Raw genomic sequence first — 8,577 nt, forward strand, 5'->3', positions numbered from 1 at the left:
GGCACGAAAAAACAGCAATATAACAGAAACAACGCAGAAATCTTTCCAGATAAGAAATTCGCCAGGTCCCATTAATTAGTCCAATAAATAAATCAATTGCTCAGAATTAAATTAATATTAATAAATAACAATAAATGTAGAAAATATCGCTGTTATTTTTATTTATTAATAGATAGCCGTGTTTGCTTCCCAGACTAGGTGGGCCTAATGAAATTATCATCCATATTGCTTGTTAATAATTATCTCTCTCGCTGGAAAATAATAATAATTTATACTGTTTGTGTTGCAATAAACCTTATCGTGTTCCATATAGTTCAAGTACTCGAGAATCAGGTAGCACATATGTCCATTAGCTCCGAAAATGCATGTTGGAGTACCAGGCTTGGGGCGAATCGCGTGCCACCGTCGAAAACAAACAGATACCTACACAAAATACATCCATGTTATTGAAGATATCGAAAAAACGTCAGACGACAACGATCTGTGGATAAACTTATCTGGATGGCCACTTGAAACCGTGAGATTATCTAAGGGCGTTGTTGCATGGTCAATTTCTCCTTATATTGAAAAAATTGACAAATTAATTTTTATTAACATATATAATGTAATGTACAAAATGTAAAGTATAAAGCCCATGCTAGCCGTACTGATTTGTTATTGCTATCATGTGGACGTTAATTGTTTAAATTTTAAAATGGCTCGTTAAAAAAGATCAATCACTAATTCGATCGTGCAAAATCTAAACATGATGTAGTTTTGATTGATACACTTGATGTCGTAAACGTTACAAAAATAGGAAAAATATAATAAAAGAAAATTATTGTAGTTGAAGTAATGCCAAAGAAAGAAACGCTAAACTGACCTATTTAATTGCACATGCGTGCGATTTTATGTAACTCCAAGCTGTGAAGTTCTTACGTAGAAGCTTCAAATGGAAGTTATTGTAATGCTGAAAATCCGTAAAATAACGTCAAAGTCCTAGGTACTTAAAGATAATGGATTAACGGGACATTTCAATAGTTATTCTACTGGGATATCCGAAACTTAATATACCGAGTGATTCAGAAGTATTGAAGCTGACGTCACACGTAAACGTTACCAAAGAAATCAAAATTTACTTCCATTTGATCAAAATTACTTTCCGTTTTCTTAGATTTCCAACCGACACGATCTGTCAATTCAGAGTCGTCCGTGTGTATGCTATTGTATTTGTTTGTGTTCGCCGATTGTTTTTATTTGAATTTATCCTTAATCTTCTAAATAATCAGTTTTTTCAACGCTAATCATCTGTTAACTGTTAGTTTTGTGGTAAGGAAGCAAATACTGATGGTTTCTTCGATATAAAGTACTCGAACTGTTTTAGGTTAGAAAATGGTCTTTGCGTTAGAAGACGATAAAGAGTGACCGCAAAATCCGCCTGTTTTTGAGACTTTGACAGACGCGACAGGAAAAATCTAAAAAATATTCTAAAAATATCCAAAAACTGGTCCCGAAAAATAAAAATGAGCATCACTTTCAGTTTTTAGAAAATTTTCGAAAATCGCCCTTATTTAGGGTTTGAAAAGACAAAAAAATGAACAAATTAAGAATCATCAACAGTTGTAAAACCCCAAATATTTCTATGTTGTTATCAAAATAATATTATGAACGTGAAAATATCTAATTTTGTATTTGATACGGTCTTGCCCGGACTGAAAATCAACCCCTTAATACCCCTAAAGGGGTGAAACCATTCCCTAAACGCCTAAAAATGCAAAAAATATATTAAAAGTTACAATTTTTCTTTCTTTTTCTTTTATACGTGATAATTGAACCGTTAATAATCCCAATCACTAGATCCGAAAGAAAATACCCCTAAACGAGGGCAAAACCACCCCTAAGTTCAACCATATACGTATAAAAGAAAAAGAAAAAAATTTAAAGCCTACCCTGTAGGCCTGTAGGTATATTAACGCCTTATAATTCAATTGAAATTAGTTATTATTGTATTCTATGTGAGTTATTTATATTAGAATAAAAGAAAAAAAATTAAACTTTAAATGTTCAGGTCACAATTTTTATTGAAGCAATTTTGTGTTCACGAAACATTTTATCCTTTTATTCCAATATCATTTATTATTCCAATATCATTTATTATTCCATACGTCTGATTTATTTATTTTCGGGAACTGGAACCTGTAATGATGCAGTTATAAAATAGGTAGTTGGCTATGAAAAGGCGGCAGTCTAAGGGACATACACAGGGCCTATGTGGAGGAGTTTGTAACGCAATTTACTATTTTCGTTTACCTCCATACAAGAGTCGATTAGATGTAAAAGCATAAGCTCCCAGTGGAGGAGGATCTACCTTAGATCGATCTTCAATAATACGATTATAATAATAAGAAATAACAATACTTCCACATATAGCGCGTATCAACCCTCTATACGCTGGTTAAATCGGTACCCCGTGCCATTTTTTTTCAGTTCAGAGAAGGGATACACCAGAAGTTTACTGAAACGGGCATTAAATTGTTACAGTTGAGTGGAGTGGTAGGAGTATGCATAATTTTAGGGAAAATGTGTTGCAAGAGATAATAATTTCGTTTTGGGTAACAAAATGGTTCAGGGTAACTTACAGTAACGCAAAAAAGTGATATAGAAATTAATAAGTAGTAAATATATGCTAAATGAGGACTGTAGATTGGTTATATCACATCATACAAAGCTACAGTGGCCGAATATTCTTTCAGTTTTCAGAATATGTTGCAGCATACAATAAATCGTGGAATGTTTCACATGGTATGACATTTTGACTGTGGGTGGATGGGGTTGTAGTTCACAGAGTATTTGTTTCTCCTAGTTTTATTTATTTTCTTACGAATTGAAGCTATTAAAATTTTAACCTTGTCGTATATGGGAAATAATTGAAATGATTGGCCAAACTTTAATGGCGAATGCTATCTCTCAAATTAGTAAAAAATTTCCTATAAATATGTATCCGGAAAAGCTTCGTTTTCGCGATTCAATGTGTACAAAATTAAAAATAAATATGTGATTTAATTGAAATAATGAAACATAATTGAAGGAAAACTTACAAATATAATTTTGTTTCATTCATTGAATACATAATTATTGAATAAATAGGTGTTATTGTTTTTAAAAAATAATTTGATATTTTGACACATTTAGGAAAAAATATCTTAGACATCCATCATTTGTAGGTATAGGAAACAGTACATTCTAGCAAGATGTAGCAACAACATATTTTTGTAAAGTGTAAAACTTTTTGTAATAATAGCGTTTCTCAAATCTGAATTAGTTCAGAAAAAAATTGCGAAAGAACACATACGTCTATGAAAAATCAAAACCTAATACCATAAATTGCTTCAGTCGTTTTTTCAGCTTTAAAACTCTTGCATTTTTATATTTCCATTAAAAGTCATTTTTTAACTTTGTTTTGTCTTTGAATTAACAGATCTTTAGATCTAGAATTTCATCAAAAATTATTATAAACTTAAAAGAAAACCATATACCTACTTCTTATTATGATTACATTTTTGTCCAAAATACTTTTTTGTATGCGATATTATTTGTTTCAAAAAACATATATTTTATTATTAGCTCTCGTATATTTTCACTCTATTTTAACGAAATTAAGCTAATTCAAACAAATTAAAAAAATTTTTACTCAATTTGAGACTTAAAGATTTAAAAAATAAACACTTTTAAAATATACTTAAAAAACTTAAAAAATGTGTATATTAAAGTTTACTTATGTATGCAGGGTGGTCACTTTTAAAGTGTATGAGTTAGTATTTCCTGAGCTAGAAGATATACAGGGTTAGTTAAATTACAAGAAAGTTACACATTTTAAACAGAAATATCAAAATTTTCGCGTATTTTTTCATGGCTACTATGATGAAATTAAACAAATCATAAAATGGACGTTTTTTGGCCTTTAATAAAATCTCTTCACTCAAGTGGTATAATCGTTGAAATCAAATTTAAGCCTTCATCTAGTGGTGGAAAAATTCAATATGGCGTCCATAAAAAAATCTAAAGTTTGTTAAAAAAATACATAAGGATCTATCCAACAGATAGAGCATATGGCTTTATGTATACGTACCAGTTTTCATTACTCTACTTTCAATAACAAAAAATAAGAAAGTTTTCAGTTTTTTTAGCTTATTTCAGGAACGGTGCAACTTATCTCCAATTTCTGTTGATAATCCAAAATGGCATAAAATATGCAACTTTCTTGTAATTTAACCAACTCTATATATCTTCTAGTACAATGTAAGAATGACCCCTCTTTGTATATAGTACCAACGAGCTAGGTTGTTTTAGGTTTTTATTTGCTTTTTACTTTCTTTTTTATTGATGTAATTGTATTTACCTTTAAGGCGATGTTAATTAATTAATTAATTAATAAGTACATAAATAAATATTCCTGTACTCATATATAAGGAAAATATGAACTTATTCTGATTAAAATTGCACCTAGTGTTTTTAGTTTACAATGAATAATGTAGAAACCGCTAAGGACAAATAATACGAGATTTATGTACTTCGGAAAAGCTTTCGACAATACAATATTTAAGAATGTAGCTATTAACATAACAGTAATACATGCATACAGAGAGCAACAAAATTTGACTACTTATTACTTATTAGAAAGGTCATAAGATATTTTATTTAAAACAATTTGTAAAATAACACCTAAGTTATACCTGATTATATGAACATTCACTACATCGGAAAATTGATGTTACTACTGCCCAAACACATTTATTTCGGTGAAATGAAATATAGGATGGTATTTAGAAATAAAATTACACTAGCACAGGCTCCTTCGCCATTTTCTCGAATCGACCAAGAAAATTCTTTAAAAAAATTATATTTTTAGTTACAAGTGGCTGTTTTAAATTAATATTTAGTTTAGTTTTTAGAAATATAAACAAAAACTTTTCTAATGATATTTCTAAATTCGAATTTTGTTGTATTATGTAGGTGTTATAGGTATAAATTTGGAATATAAACGTGTTTTAGTGCTAAAACTGCTTCAAATAAATAGAACATAAAATTACATGAATTTTGCAATACTTAAATAAATAAACAGACAAAAAACTAAAATTGCTGCAAACAAATAACATTAAATGAATGATGATACAAGCTTTACATTTTTAACCTAATTTAAAAGTATTCGAGACTATTCTGCAAGTGATGAAATGATTTATTTTTATTTTCGATTTAGCTGATAGTATTTCATTTTAATTTTTCATTTAATTAATGTTTCAAAGTTGTTATTATTAGAAAAAATGCATTTAAATTACATATTTGTGACATATTATAGTTTACATTTTTTTAATGTAAAGTTCAGTATTTAAAAAACATATTTCTATTTCATATTAAACATTTTTTTATCTGTTTCTTGCGTTCTATTAGTATGAATGAAAAATATAACTTTATTAAAGAAAATAAAATAAATGCAACTATTTTTGTTATAATATTGTACAACTTAGCCATTTTTATAGGAAAAAAGAGGTTTTCAGTAGCTAAAGGCTCCAATAATGTTGTGGCCTCAATTTCTATTATTTTCTAAATTTATATCAAGTTTAATTTTGGAATTATTTTCTATTTATTCAACTGTGTCGCAGGCTTTTATTAAATTAAATGGCTCGTTTTTGAATAAAATGAAAGATATCTTTATTTTTCGAACCAACTAAAATTAAATGCACTTCTCCAATCTTCAAAATATTCAGTGGCATCCAATTCTATGGTTTTCAATTATGGTGTTTCCCATGCAAGACCTGATTGATAGATTTGTGCACCAACTTAGCAAATTTTTGGAAAAAATAATTATTTTTGTATCTAGAACGCGAAATGGTACTTTTGCGTTCAATAACGTAAGTTATTTCGCCGAGCTTAGCGAGGCAAAATATCCATACGAGAACGCCAAAGCCTTTCGCGTTCGAGATGTAAACAATATTTTTTCGAAAACTCAAATAAAATAAGACATTTGTGTTATACAGGGTGGGCCACCAGTAACGCCCCGATCGCTAGGGACCAAACGGCAAATGTTACAGAAACCTGTTTAGGTGGGTATGTGTAGGTTGATTACGGTTACATTTTAAAAATATTTTGAAATATACAGGGTGACCAGGAAAAGCGTACCATATCAAAGTTTTGTATTTTTATATGGAACACCTTATATTTTACTGCATTTTTGAAAGCACCGTAAGAAAATAGGTGAACTTTATTAAAGGTTCTGCATACCTAGGCCTTACAGTTTGGGAGATATTTCAATTTTAGTGAAAATGCAGGCATAGCGTAGAAATTGAATACTTATTAGCAATAAAAAAATAATTTTAAGGAAGCAGCTTTGGAGGGTCTATTTTAGATCCTTGAAGTTATAAATTGTTATATTTGTCGTCAATTAGTATTATACAGGGTGTTCAAATGACTGCTGAATACTTCTCTCAACTTTCAAACAGCAATAACTTGGTTATTTTAAATGGTACACCCAGTATATTTTTACTTTGGGAGTTAGGAAATTTAAAACTCTTTCAACCTATGTATAGGTTCCCTATACCTATCTCTAACGGTATTGGAGATATTTGTGTCGTTTCGTTCTTTATCGATTTTTTTTTTGTAAGATGTATCCACGTGTCTTTATCGAGGTCTTTATTAAATTGGTTTGGGTTCTTCTTGATGACGTCTCTTTAAATATGTTGAGAAAAATGAAGATGCAATTAGATGCTTATAAAATAATATTTTTTATTAGAAAACTTTTTTGAATATTGTCATATCTAATCCTTCCCTTCAATATCATCGCAATTAGTAGGTGGATCATTGTGTACAAGATTTTTTATATAGCTCGCAACAAAGTCCATTACGGTGAGGTCTGGACACCTACGTGGCCACTGACATGCACCATTCTTACTTATCCATTTATTACTAAAGTTTCGATTTAAATTATTTCTCATCATTGTGCTCCATATAATTGCATCCACAATTTTCTCCGTATATTTAAAGAGACGTCATCAAGAAGAACCCAAACTAATTCCATAAAGACCTCGATAAAGACACGTGGATACATCGAACAAAAAATTCGATAAAAAACGAAACGGCACAAATATCTCCAATACCGTTAGAGATAGGTATATGGAACCTGAAACAGTTTGAAAGAGTTTTAAATTTCCTAATTCTCAAAGTAAAAATATACTGGGTGTCCCATTTAAAATAACCAAGTTATTGCTGTTTAAAGTTGAGAGAAGTATTCAGCAGTTTTTTGAACACTCTGTATGATACTTAGGTGCGACAAATATAATAATTTATAACTTCGAGGATCTAGAATAGACCCTTCAAAGCTGCTTCCTTTTTTGTGCTTTCAAAAATGCAGTAAAATACAGGGTATTCCATTTAAAAATACATAACTTTGATATGGTACGCTTTTCCTGGACACCCTGTATATTTCCAAATATTTTTAAAATGTAGGCATAATCAACCTACACATACACACGTAATCAGGTTTCTGTAACATTTGCTGTTTGGTCCCTAGCGACCGAGGCGTTACTGGTGGTCCACCCTGTATATAAGTCACGTTGGGAAATGCTAATTTTCCCAAGTGACTTACATGACGTAACACACGAGTGCCATACAAAATTTTATCCAACACTTTCATAGAATTTCGTTTTAATAATAAATAAAAGTAACTTAAAATTTCAAATTGTCAAGATAAGAAAAAGTAATTTAACGAAATGAATGTATTTTTAAATATTACAAAGGATGCGAGTGTCAACCTAAATTGTGTCTGTAACCAAGGGTTTCATAACTCACTAATGACTTATGACTTATAACTCACTAGTGAGTTATTTGCCACATTATTCCTTTAAAACCAAAGAAATTGTAGTATCATTATATAGGGTGTTTCAGGATTAACTCGACAAACTTTAAGGATATTCCTCATAAAAAAATCAGAAAAAAATCAAGTATAAATTTTTTTCCATAGACGCTTCATTTTCGAGATATAGGGCGTTAAAGATTTTTAAAAAAATCCGAATTTTTTAAATAACTTCTAAATGAAGAAGGCTATTTAAGCCAAATTTGGCATCCAGAAGCACCCTTCCGAAAAATCAATTTTGCCATGAAACTATAAGAGTTAGGAAAAAAGTGAGTGTACATTTTTTGTCAATAACAAACTGTTCTATCTAAAAACAGCATTATTTTTTATTTTCAGTAGAGCCTTATTAATTTTTTTTATTATTTAATGAGTCTGAGTCCCCATAACTCCGTCACTGGTTGCTTGCGGGACTTCTACTTCTACGGGAAAATGGTATCTTATAAGAAGATGTGTCATGCCAAATTTGGCTTAAATAGCCTTCTTCATTTAGAAGTTATTTAAAAAATTCGATTTTTTTTAATCTTTAACGCCCTATATTTCAAAAATGAAGCGTCTCTGGAAAAAATTTATACTTGATTTTTTTCTTACTTTTTTTATGAGGAATATCTCCTTAAAGTTTGTCGACTTAATCCTGAAACACCCTGTATACAAGTGTTGGATAAACAATATTAAATAATTATTTGAATTTTCTG

This window comes from Anoplophora glabripennis, unplaced genomic scaffold, assembly GCF_000390285.2.
Source record: "Anoplophora glabripennis isolate ALB-LARVAE unplaced genomic scaffold, Agla_2.0 scaffold280, whole genome shotgun sequence".
In the NCBI taxonomy this organism is placed as follows: domain Eukaryota; kingdom Metazoa; phylum Arthropoda; class Insecta; order Coleoptera; family Cerambycidae; genus Anoplophora; species Anoplophora glabripennis.